Source organism: Uloborus diversus, chromosome 6 (genome assembly GCF_026930045.1).
Source record: "Uloborus diversus isolate 005 chromosome 6, Udiv.v.3.1, whole genome shotgun sequence".
NCBI classification, from domain to species: Eukaryota; Metazoa; Arthropoda; class Arachnida; order Araneae; family Uloboridae; genus Uloborus; species Uloborus diversus.
In genome coordinates, this window is record NC_072736.1 from 4,457,197 (window position 1) to 4,470,861 (window position 13,665).

Below are 13,665 nucleotides of genomic sequence, written 5' to 3' on the forward strand. Positions count from 1 at the left end.
GGTAGGGGGGAAAGCAGTGGGGGGGAGCCGTTTGCTAAAACACTCATAACTCGCGAACTATTTGAAATAAAACACTGAAAAAAGTGGCAAAAAATGCAACAGAACAAGGGCTTGAAAAACCTAAACATGTTTATGGTCCTATCTTTGTTGGTTTTTAGTTAAAATTCCTTTTTTAGCAGTCATGCAAAAATTTTGAATAAAATACGAAAAGCTTTTTTTTGAAAGATAAGTTCTTTTTTTAAATTATTTAACCGTTTAGGGAATCAATAAAACGTGAAACTTCATTATTCAGTTTGTTTAAAACTACTTAATTATTACCAACGTGAGCGTTGAAAAGCGAAATAGAAAATGCAAGCACTTGCCTAAGTTAGCGCATTGAATAAAACGGCAGTATGCCAAAAAAAAAAAAAAAAAAAAAGCCTTATTATCCTTATGACGAACTATTCATTCTTCAGTTTACAAACTTATTTTAATTGCAAAGTATTCAACTATGGATTTAATTTTGTTATATACTGCTTTAAATTTGAGAGGAACTAGGGAACCAGGCCCAGAGTAGTTTTAATTCAAATATAATTTTAATTTATTTCTATTAATTTATGTTTTCAATTTGCAAAAAAGAATATTGTGGGTATTGTTTTGCGGATATTGTTTTTTATAATTTACTCAACAAAGAACAATGATACAAGAAATAATATGTACTAAATAAATATAAAAAATGAGAAGCTTGAGCTTTTATGAAAACGAATATAAATATAAAATTATACACTAGAGTTCTAAAAAAACTAATTAAATAAAATTAGTAAAATAATGCGTATTAAAAAATAATTGTAGAACATCAATATGCATACATAAAGCACTAATATATCAGAAATTCTGAAAGCTGGATCATACTCTTTTTTGTTGACTTGTAATTGTTCTAGTGAATCGTTCTCTTCCGAGTATTTTGTAGCTTATGGGTTTTTGCTTTAGCCTTAAAAGCACAGTATTTACAGCAAAATGAATTATTAATTAAAAAATTACAAGATTATTTACAGTTCTTGCCTGCGCAGGGTGGAATTAAACTCTCTGGTAACATTGGCTGCATCATAAGGTGTGGGGCTTTATTGTTTTATTTTCATTCAAGTGAAACCCAAACTTGGTTACATCTAAAGGCACTGCTAAGGTACATGGGAATTGATTCAATAGTAGAGTTGAGCAATACTTCTTAGCACATGTTGGGAAGAATTGCAGGAGCATGGTAAAGAGCTGATATTATAGTTAGCTAGGGCTACAATAGCCAGGGCTAAAGCAGAAATACATGAAATACACCGCCAGCTCAGTCATTTCCAGCCATTCGAATTGAACGAACCATTGTTTCGGTCACTCGTCTGGTCTGCGCTAATTCTGTATTCGCTACCAGTTTGTTTGGCACTCTCGGCTTCCTTGAGAGGTTTTCCATCTCCAGCTCAGTCACTTTCCTATGCCGTGCTGATGAGTGCTAATAAGCATGAAACTGCAGTCCTCGGCAGGAAATGACTGAGCTGGCGGTGTATTTCATGTATTTCTGCTTTAGCCCTGGCTGTTGGGCGGTCATTTACTGAATATACCACGCCTTGTCTTCATTATTCAAGTTGAACCGAACCATTGTTTCAGTCACTCGTCTGGTCTGCGCTAATTGTATATTAGCTACCAGTTTGTTTGGCACTCTTGGCTTCCTTAAGAGGTTTTCCATCTCCAGTTCAGTCACTTTCCTATGCCGGGCTGATGAGTGCTAATAAGCACGAAACTGCAGTCCTCGTCTGGAAATGACTGAACTGGCGGTGTATCTCATGTAATAAAAGCGTGTTAATTAGAATAAACTAATAATTTATCGTTAATAAATTAATTTGATTAAAGAATATTGCATTGTCATCGGGTCTGAGGTTGCATTCCAAATTTTAAAAGAATCCGATCACAAAAAAAGGGCGAAAATTGAGTTGCTAGATTATAAATTTAATTTCGGTGCAGACGGGGTTAGAGCGCACGCCCAATGATTCCCGGAGGTAGACGTCAGCGAAGACCCGCACCTTAGACCGCTCGGCTACGAATGCTCATAAAGGGGTGGAATGTACTAACAGTAATAAGCCACTAGCTCTTAGTCCAACGGAGAGTTACTCACAAATACACAAGTGAAGCTAATAAAAGCGAGTTAAAAATCCGTTAAGCTTCTGGGAATTCTGGAAGAGTTGGCAGCTATGATTCACTCATTAAGCACAAAGAATTATGAATAAATTTGCATTTTAAAGTCATTATTTCAATCAGTTTTTAGTTAAGTCCGGTTCGACGATATATAACACAGATTGAAATCTGAATATCATTACTGCGGTAATAAATATACGTCAGACCTCGATATAAGGTCACCCCGCTTATAAGGTCACTTTTCTTAAAGTCCCGGCTCATTGAATAGGAATTCTATGATATGTCTTATTGGATATATGGTCAAGTCTTAATAGATTAATCGCTTATAAGGTCATTTCCGTCTGATTTCTTCATGTGATTTCAGTGCTTAAGAGATTCACTTCCAAGAAAAGTCGTATTCCTATTGACGTAGCGTGTGATGCACAGAATGCAGTAGAAAGTGAATATTACGACAGTGACACTAAAATATAAAGCAACTAGCTGTACCCGACGCGCGTTGCTACGTCAACAAAAAAAACATCATTATACTGATTTTCATGACAATCGGTTGAACGGGGCAGAAGTTGCTACTCTGCAGTGCCACCTGGTGGCTAGTGGCTTCAATGAGCATATTATGCACCTTCTCCGTCGAAAAATACATATATATAGCAATTTTCATAATAATCGGTCCAGGTATCAAGTGAAGCCTCAAATTTTGTACTCACGCAGTTTGCAAGATCAATCCATCGCTAAAAATATCAAGTAGAAAAAGTTTTAAATCCCCCCGTTGCATGAAAAGCCATAAAACAATGAAGAAAGAATTTATTTGTTCAAACTCAAGAAAAATGGCAACAGCTAACTTCTTATCAATGAGATCTTTCACGCGAATTAATTTTTGCAGCCGATAATTTTATTCGTATTTATCCAATGGATTGTGACTTAAATTGGAATAAAAAAGGAACTATCGATCGGATTTTTTTCGAACTGGTCTATAAACATTCCCAGTACCAAAAATAACAAACGGTGAATGTTTCAGCCAAATCTGCCGGGTAGTTTTGGAGTTCATGGATGACATACAGACAAACATTCATTTATATATATATAGATAACGAAGGCACTCAGAGTGTACATACCGCACTTTTTTACCAGTCATGAGAAGCCGAAGGAAATGTTCAGAAAACAATTAGAAACCATAGTACTTAAATTAAAGAAAAAACGCATTAATCCAGTATTAATTATAAGTTAGATAAGTTGCACATCAGTTCGCTGCTTGGGCATATTTGTAAGCAGCTTTAATCTACATGAAAGTTTTAAAAAATCATTTTAAAATTTCTTGTTGATAGCAAAGGTTTTAATTGGTTCAAATCTATTAAACCTAATTGATATTTTTGAACGTTTCAAAATTTAAAAAGAATTAATATATATACATGTCTATTCCTTGCATACATATTTATTCCATAGACACCTGTTATAAACTATATATGAATCGGTTATAAGGTCACCCCGATTATAAGGTCAGTTTCTTGAAGTCCCCAGGGGTGACCTTATATCGAGGTCCGACTGTATATCGATATATTATGGTATAGTATTGGTATATCGCCCAGCGTTAGTGGAGATAACTAATTAGAAAAGATATCATAAGGTATCACTCACTGCATTTGTTGGTTGGAATAAACTGTTCATAGGACAAATGCATTCAAAATTACACTTGATATTAACTTTCTCGAAATTTTAAAGGGAGTGATGAGGGAAGTGGAAAAATTAAAAACATGGTGCACAAAAGCGCACAAAAAAGCGATTCATCTCACCATATAGCAATGACAATATCATTTTGCAACCTTTCCGCAATATTTGTTAACTGGTATTCTATTATTTCATGCTTTTGAAGTCAAATTTTTTATATCTATTCATTTTTTTTTTTTTTTTTTTGGTTCTGTATCATGGAAAAAGAAATGTACTGTGTTTAAAAAGGGAAATTAACAATTTTTTAATTGAAACTATTTATTATTTTCAGCTAATACCAAAAATACCGGTATTTTACCTCAGCAAATACCGGTATTACAAAATTGCAAAATTAACTCGAAATACATATATTCGGTATTGCCAGGGCCGGATTTGGAAATATGGAGGCCCCGGGGCAACGAAGGAGTGGAGGCCTCTAATCTGGGTTCGAAAAAAATCATATTTTCAAAAATATCCGATACATAGATATATATCCGAATATTTTATACATATGTATATATGCGATATTTTCGACCCGTGAAAGTTAGGATATTTTGTGAAAATTTTACTGTGGGGATTCCTTTGTTGTGGAAGCCCCGGGGAAGTAGCCCCGCCTGCCCTTCCTTAAATCCAGCCCTGGGTATTGCAATCCTTAGTTGCGAACAAGTGTATGACAATATAATATTGTAACGGATCCGGTGCGGCTTCCAACTTTCTTGAAAGGACGACACAGTTCTTGATTAAAAACACAAGAAATTTATTTACACTATGTACAGGAAAGATCGTCAACAACTGCTAAATTAATCATCAGCAATTAAGTAAATATCACACAACACCGTAAACTCAACGGTTCCACACGTATTTACTTCCAAATACGAAAAACAACACAGCGAAATGCCTCGCAATAAACAGAGCTAATACACTCTCAGAACAAATTCTCAACCGAAACTGAACTCTTTATCATGCATGACGCTTTTTATACACACCGAAAGAGAACTCTCAAATATTCCACAAGATTCCAAATGCTTCTCGAAAATAGTAGATTTTATTTCTTCTTTTTACTCATTCACGAATCTTATAAATGAAAAATAGGGGGCCCATATACTTCAACCAAATGTATAGGGGCTGTATATTCATTACGGGAAACTATTTACAGGTTACGTTACTGCAATAATTACTATTTACAGAATTTGTAACAATATTGAACTATGGACTTGACAATTACTATCACAGCAATCGATTCTCATTTCTGCTTTCAGATTTTTTACCTAAAACCGAATTAGAAAAATTTTCAGTCGTATTTCACTTACGATCCGCGAGGATACGGCATTGAACAACATTAACATAAATAAATTTGTTCCAAGAAATATTCACTAATCTGCTGTAATGTTTCCAATATCAAGACACGGCAATCGAGAAATGTCACTGAAATACACGTTTTTCTCAAGCAATATTTCTCATCATGGGCGCCCAACAATTCCTCTTCTTACTGATTGCTCTCCCTTGAAAGAAATGGACCTGCTCGAGGCCATAGCTCAACTCCTCGGAGGTGGACAGCACGCGTTTTTCTCAAGCAATAATAGGGAAGTTGCAACCTATTAAATGTTCATATTTTGGCTATTGGATATTGTTAATTGACCCTCAAAACTAAAAAATTCACCATCGCCGAAATTTAAAACACCGTGGTTAATTTTTAATGAATTTTTAAAAATCCACGCGCAAAAGTGCGCGCTTCTGAAATGTCACGAGCCTACGTCACAGGGCGCGAATGGGCAGCCTTCCGCAGAAGATCCCTTGTTTTCGTTAGGAACATTTTGAGCGCGCTGATATTTTTATTTTTTAGAAATTCAATAATCCTTTTAAACACACTATGGAGGTCGGATTCGTTAAAGCACAATCTAAATAATCTTCCTCAATCAACATCAATGATGATATTCGAATATTTCCGAGAGGATGAGAGGTTTAATGTTCCAGAAACGCGAGGAGTTAAATGCGAGGAGATAAGACTTTTACGTTTCGTCTTCGAAGTCGAATGCTTGACCTTCGGCTTCTCCCCTATCGGAAGAGCGCATGACGTCACTTCCTATGCCATTTGATGTCACAAGCGCTTGAACTTTAAAAATTAATTAAAAAAAAACTACTTATCGTATCGCAAAAATTTTTTCACCTATGATGTTCATACATGTTACTCTATCATATAATAATAAAATTGAAAAATCGAAAACTTCCCTATTCTCATGCGTCTCGTCATGACACATTCCGAAGAAAATCCAAATGAACAACACTCGCTCGAACGTCACTTTTTCTCAGCATGAATTTTCATGGGTGCCTTTCAATGAAACGCCTATAAACAATTAAAAACGGAAAGTAACTATAGGTGGCGCTATAATTAGGATAAAAACGAAACCAGCTTGTCTGCTACAATGTTCTGTTACGGTATGAAGCTAGGAATGAATCCTCACATTTCTACTTGTTTTTAGTGATGTTCTTGCCTTGTTTTCATATTTTGTGCTTGGTTTGTGAAGGTGTATTTATTCTTAATGCTTCAATTATTCATAAACTGTAGATTTATTAGTTTTCTTTTCCTATTTTGATTTTTCGTTTTGGTATTTATTTGTTGCACGTCCATTCTTTGATTCTTTACTACAATCATTTCATATCTTTTTCCATTTCTATTTTTAACTTAGATCTATTATTGTCTACTGTCTTCTCTTTGTCACTGTTGGCGTTTATTTCTACACAGAAAGATTGTATATTATTATTTGCACTGATTGATCTAATTGTTTTCATGCCGATAAATACCAAGTTTCCTTTAAAAATGTAGCTAGAACATTTTTTTATCGTAGCAATGTAGAAAATACTACTCAAGGTCAGTTTCCTGAGTAGTTTACGCTGCAAAATATTTTCGTATTTCACATTGTCACACTTGAATGACTAGGATGATCGTAAGTAGTATCGAGTGACAAGATAAGTTTTCTTACGATGCCTTTTTCAGATTTATCAAAAAGATTACCGGTTAAACGAGGGTTTCTACAAATATAACAGCTTGAGAGCTTTTCATTTTCGTTCAATAAGTTAAAATCAAAGACTAATAATAAGAGTAGACCGAGCTTTCCCAGACTTGCTGATGAAAAAATTGGTTCATGGATACATCATGTGACTGGTGGAAGGCTTGGCGAAAACTTTGGCAGCATGGTTGCTAGATGGCGGCATTATCTATAGTTTATCACTCGACATTTATTTTAAGACGGAATCGACTTTCATAAATTTCTTTTTTCTTTCCCCGGCGCAGAGATTGAACTGTTTTTCTTTTAGTTATACATTATTTTGACATTAGTAATTAGTTTTTGATCAGTTTTCAGTAACTTTTATTTCAATTGGAACTGCTACGTCAGCGTTGGCGTAAACGTTTTGCGTTAATGCAAAAATGTACTAATCGGTATCTTAAATTGAAATTGTAGGTAAAAATCTTACCGTTTGCCGATTCTTTTTGGGCACTTGCATCTTTAATTGCTTAGAGAGTTATTGAAATGAATAAAGAAAATGCACAATACTAGCTAAACGAAAAACTCACTATATTAACAAATTATTTACAACTTAGAATAACAAATTTACTCCATAAAAGATCATTCTTCCGTGTTCCATCAATTCTATTTATTTTATTTTTCGCGGCCATTGATCGTCTGCTACGATCATCAACGCCCGCTGTTGCTAGGATATCCACCAGTCACATGGTTTGGTTTATGAGCAGCAAAAGGGTTGCCATAGCTCGGTCTATTCTTATTATTAGTCTATGGTTAAAATACACGAATGACATTTTTTTCCCTTTGCTTAAAAGTTTAACACGCCGAACAACGGGCAATCGCCATCGTTTCCTATTTAGATTTTCTCGCCAGATGGCGTGTTGGTTACTTTCAGTTCCCAATATTCACATTGATAAGATTATTAACCGTAAGGACAGATTCTCAAGTGCGTTTTTAAGTGTGAAACTTGAGAACACGCCTTCGAGCAATGCTCACAGGAATATGGTTTTTCTTCTGTATGAACTCTCAAATGTGTTTTAAAAGTTGCTCGAATAAAAAAACGCTTTTGAACAAAATTCACACGCATACGGTTTTTCACTGGTACGGACTCTCGTATGCACTTTCAACCGTTCTGCTTCAAAAAATGACTTTGAACAGGATTCACAGGCAGGGGCGGACTGGCCAGGTCGGCCAGTCGGGGATCCCCGACTGGGCCAACTGTCGAGTGGGCCACTTCAAGCAATTTTTTTTATTGAACTTAATACATTTAAATTCACACCTAACATTTTTTAAAGAGTCATAATAAAAAAATGTACACAAAATGCTTAAGAGCCGTTAAAATAATTACTAGTTAAGTAAAAAGTGTTTTTATGGAACTAAAATGTTATTTGCACTCAAGATATACAATGTTTTATAACTTTTATAGATAAAATAAGTACAAAAATTTAAAAATTATAGGCAACTATGGAATATGTACTCGTTGAATGCATGTAAATGTTATTTTTTCTTTATTTAGAAGTGAAAAACACTCGTACATGCTAGAGAAAAGTTACTGGACCTCCTGGTGTGGCTTTTTCCTCAGTTTACAATGCTAGAATACTGCACTATTACTATAAATCTAATTTTTCCCTTCTACAGTTAAAGGTTGTTATCATACATGGCTTCAGCTAATGAAAACTTCTTCAGCGGTTACGGTCAACTCGAAATTGCTCCCCAAGTCACATGGTACTGTTGCCGTATCGGGATAGTAGGGTTGCACTCTCTCCATCTATTCCTTCTCAGTGATGCTTTCCTCTCTTATCAACTTTCTCTCTAGTTTTTAGAGCTCTGGGGGCCATGGCTCCCACATTAAGGAAACGGGAGGGACCCACAGAAATTGGGGTAAGACACGGCCAGAAAAAGGGCCCGGGACGAAAAAAAAAAGCGTTAAAAACTTAAATTTGTACGTCTATTAACCAAAATTGAATTGGCCAGCACCATTAGACGAAGCGGCCCCGGCACTGCTATAAATGCGTGGGCCATGCTTTGGGGTATTGATACATGAGCACGAGCAGGAGCATGCCCACAGGAGCAGCTCCCCCCCCCCCCCCGTGCACTGGCCCCGTGTTCGGGGCAAGTTAACGCTACCGCCTGGTATCAAAAAACATTTTTTTACCTGTTAAAAACACAAGCTGAGCAACAACTGAATATACAAACTTTGACTTCATTAACTGCTTTATAAAACCACAATGTCTAATTTTTCCTAAGTTTAAACATAAAAATTAGAAAATTCATTGAAAAAAAAAAAAAAACCTCGTAGATGTACTCCGGTCTACCCTACCATTTATTAGTATCCTTCTATCAAGGCACATACAAAAATGTGTCAGTGATAGCTTTATTTTACATTTGTTAAATCCCTTGCATATATTAAAGTAGAGGGCGCGTTGACAGTGTGCGTCAATTAGGTGCGCACACGTGCCCCTATGTCATAAAAACTGATTTTGATTATTTTTGCCAGTTAGTTTTGTTAGTAGTTTGTCAATTGTATTTTCGGTTAGTGGTTAGGGCGGTGTTTTCAATTTCTTTAGTTCATTATATGATTTTATATTTACACGTTTTTAATAAATGTATTGTCTTGTTCGAAATGAGTTTATTGCCTATTGAAATACAGTCCACATAACCTACACAAGAGCATCGTACAACATTTCACAATATTCTTTTTACAGAACTTTAAACTTGATTTAGGAACTTAAAGGAAAATAGGAACTAGCGACAGTTTAATGTCTTTGCTCGACTCGGAAGAATCGAGTTCCGGTACTGGTTAGTTTAACTTTTTTAATTTACAGAGGTGGGTCAACACTTTTTGCCGACTGGGCCAAAATCAGCCAGTCCGCCCCTGATCACAGGGATATGGTTTCTCTTCAGTGTGGACTCCTCTCATGTGTATCTTTAAACATGCAGCAGTACGAAATGATTTTGCACAAAATTCACACAGATATGGGGTTTGGCAAGAATGGATTTTCATATGCGTTTTCAAATGCTCTATCACAGAAAACGCCATCGCGCAATGGTCACAGGAGTATGGTTTTTCTCCGGTATGAACCCTCAAATGTTTTTTTAAACCGCTCGAATAAGAAAATGCTTTTGAACAAAATTCACACGCGTACGGTTTTTCACCGGTATGGAGTCTCGTATGCACTTTTAACCGTCCCGCTTCAAAAAACGACTTTGAACAGTAATCACATGAATATGCTTTCTCCAACGTGTGGACCCTTCTCACGTGTTTTTTTAAATCTGCAGCAGTGCGGAACGCTTTTGCACAGAATACACAAAGATATGGCTTTTGGCCTGAATGGATTTTCATATGCGTTTTCAAATGTCCCAATAAAGAAAACGCCCTTCCGCAATGTTCACAGGAATGTGGTTTTTCGCCAGTATGCACTTTCATGTGAATTTTTAAGTTCTCAGCACGAGAAAATGCTTTTGAGCAATGCTCACAGGTGTATGGTTTTTCTCCAGTATGAATCCTCATATGTTTTTTCAAATCTGAAGCCCGCAAACATGTCACCGGACAGGTTGGACACAAGTACGGTTTCTCGCCGGTATGGATGCTTATATGCGTCTTTAAGTGTGAAAATGTACAGAATGACTTCGAGCAGTGTTCACACGAGTACGGTTTTTCATCAGCATGTTTTCTCAGATGCTTCTTCAGGCAGGAAACTGTAGAAAATGCCTCCGAACAGTATTTACAGGAAAATCGGTCTTTGACAGTATGAACTTTCAAGTGTTTCTTTAAGTAATAAGCTTGACAATATGATTTTAAGCAATGCTCACAGGAATATCTTACGCCAGCATGAATTTTCAGATGCCTTCTCAGGCTTGAAACTGCACCAAATACTTTCAAACAGTATTCACAGGATAGTGGATTTTTGTCAGTTTCGACACTCATTTTGGTGGTTAATGTTCAGCACTAGAAAGGGATTAAACTATGCCTTTGGCACTGATGAACATTCGAAACTTTGTTCAGTTAGAAATGCCGTGTCAGACAGCAACTTGGTATCCTATTCATCAACAGCAGCAAGTCATGATGAATTGTCTTGAGCAGAAAAGTCTGCTCCTATGAACCAGATTTCACAGGCAGAGATTTTGGAGGTTTTAATAAAACAATTTTAGAAATAGCTACGGTTATCTACATTCACTGTTCCAAAACTGAAAACAAATTGAACAAAGGGAAGAGGTCAAAGAATCTACTGCCAATATCCAGTGTCATGCAGTCCAGATTGCCTCTGAAAAGAATGAAGAGGAATTAGTGGACTTAAAAAGACTAGCAACTTTGAGCACAAGGAAAAAACATAAATTGAAGTTCAGAAACCATAGAAACATATTAATGCAGGTGCTAAAAGAAGCACATAATAGCCACCAAATATTCAGATTCACACCTTGAAAATAGTTTGGGAGGGAGACATCCGTTCGCAGAAGGTTCAACAAAGCCTAGACAGAGTAAGTTTATACCACTTCAGCAGAAATGCTAACACTGCGCTGTTAATCGAACCAAATCTGTTCAATTTAAAATCAATTGTGTCCTTTTAGTGGAATAAATGTAAGCAACAATTACTACGAATTTGGATCAAGTTTTGGAAGAAAAGCAAGATATCGAATGCGGGTTCTTAGATCAAGAGAATAAGCCAAAGGTTAAAATAGTGAAAGAGTAATACAACTTTTAAACCATTAAAAAAAAATTGATATCCAAACAAAATCCGGAGGGGATTCTTCACTCTACCTAAAAATATTCATTTGGATCTTTGGTAAAAGCAAAAAAAAATTAAAAATTGACGACATCCATGCACAGCACTACTTCTTTTAATATCTATTAAATAATAAATGGATTTTAATAACTCAAAAGAATGCGCACGTGCACTCATGTACGCGTATTAGAAGCAATATTTTTTATACAACAAGAGTCCTTGAGTGACAGACCTACGTCACAGAATTAAGGCCGAAAATTTTTCTGCGTAACCACATCACAGTAGGTATGAACGGTTCACGATTATTTAAGCTAAGTCGAGCAGACTTTGGCAGGAAAAAGGTAGCAAAAGAGTTCATCAAAAAATAAATACAGTAGACCCTCGTTTTACGCTGTTTTGATTATACACGGCTTAAGATTTGGCACTTTTATTTTATTTTACGCGGCTGAGTTTCGGTTTTACGCGGATGCGGTAATGGAAACAGATAACATTTTCCCCTCTTTCAAAGTTCAAACTCCTAAAGATACCAGATTACACGTAATGAACTGCGTTTTGGCTTGCTAATAATCGAGCTTGGGCCACTGGAGACATTTTATGCGATTGGTTCCAGAGCTCTTTCCAGAAGTAAAGTTATTCAACTCACACAATACAGACCTCACTGGAAGAAGAGCTTTTAGGAGTGACAAAGGAGCCCTTTACCAACTAGGATACCGACATCGGTAACACACAACCAAAAACGTTCACATTGAAAATGTTGAGCCATTCCTAGACAATAGAAATGATCTTTATGATTTGTTAGTGAAGGAAGATTCTATCATGGAAATGACGTAAGTGATCATGAATGTGTTAATGCTCTGCTGAGAATTACATAGAAAAATTCTTAATGACTGCAAAAGACTATCATAGCCAGTTTATTTGTATAAACAGAACACGAAATTAATTTATGTTTTCTTTATGCATGTTGTGCATATAAATCGATATAAGTACACATTAAACTTATTATACAATTAGTCATAACTAGAATGAAGTATTTTTTTAATCTACGGAACCCCCCGCGTAAAACGAGGGTCTACTTATATCATAGATCCATGTCATGTGACCTCGTCGTGTCCACCCCACCATCTCCCATTTGAACTTAATTTGATTGAGGTGCAGACATGCCTTTGACACTAGCCCAAGCCTACAAATTTTCAGCTTCGGAGATCCAAATCCTGAAAATCAATTAAAAAAAAGGGGGGGGGGGAGGTGGGACTCCAAGATGGCGGATCAGCTTTTTCGCACGCATTGCTGTGTTTAGGCTGCACCTCCATTGAAAGCCATTTTAGATCCCACTTTTTGTTTTCTTTTTGAAGTGTCCTAGATTCTCATAATTTGTGTCTTGGAAGCTCAAAATTTGCATAGGTTAGTTTCAAAGGCACGTCTGTATCTCTCTAAAACTTCCTCCAAACCAAAGATAATTGGATAGAGACCACCAGGTCACGTGACATGGAACGAATCTACGTTTAGTTTTTGCAGCAGTTTTACGCACCTTTGCTACCTGTTTCCTGCCAAAGTCTGCACGACTCAGCTTAAATGCTAGCGAACCTTTAATACAGTAAAACCTGTGAACTTGACCACCTTCGTAAGTTGACTACCTGTCTAATTTGACCACTTTTTTCAGGCACGGAATCAGCCCTTTTCATAAAGGGTGTCCCAAAATTAACGCAAGATTTGAATTTGCCGCCATTTTTGCAATAAATTGTGGGCAAGCTTGAAAAAAGAACAATTTGGCAGCTGAGGGTCTAGGGTTATTACAAATGGAGCGTTTTCGATTCTATAATGCGTTTTAATTATCGAACAATTATTTGAAAAATAATGAAAGTTTGGGCGGGTCAAGCAGTTTACTGTTATTGGCGCTCGATATCGCAATTAGGTAATGCGCAGGTGGTTGTGGGATTGCTGACATAGACGTTTGACTTTAAATAACCCCATAGGGAGAAGTCTAATGATGTAAAATCACACGATCTAGGGTACAATTCATATCACCGAAACGAGAGGAAAATCCTCATGCAGTGATTGAA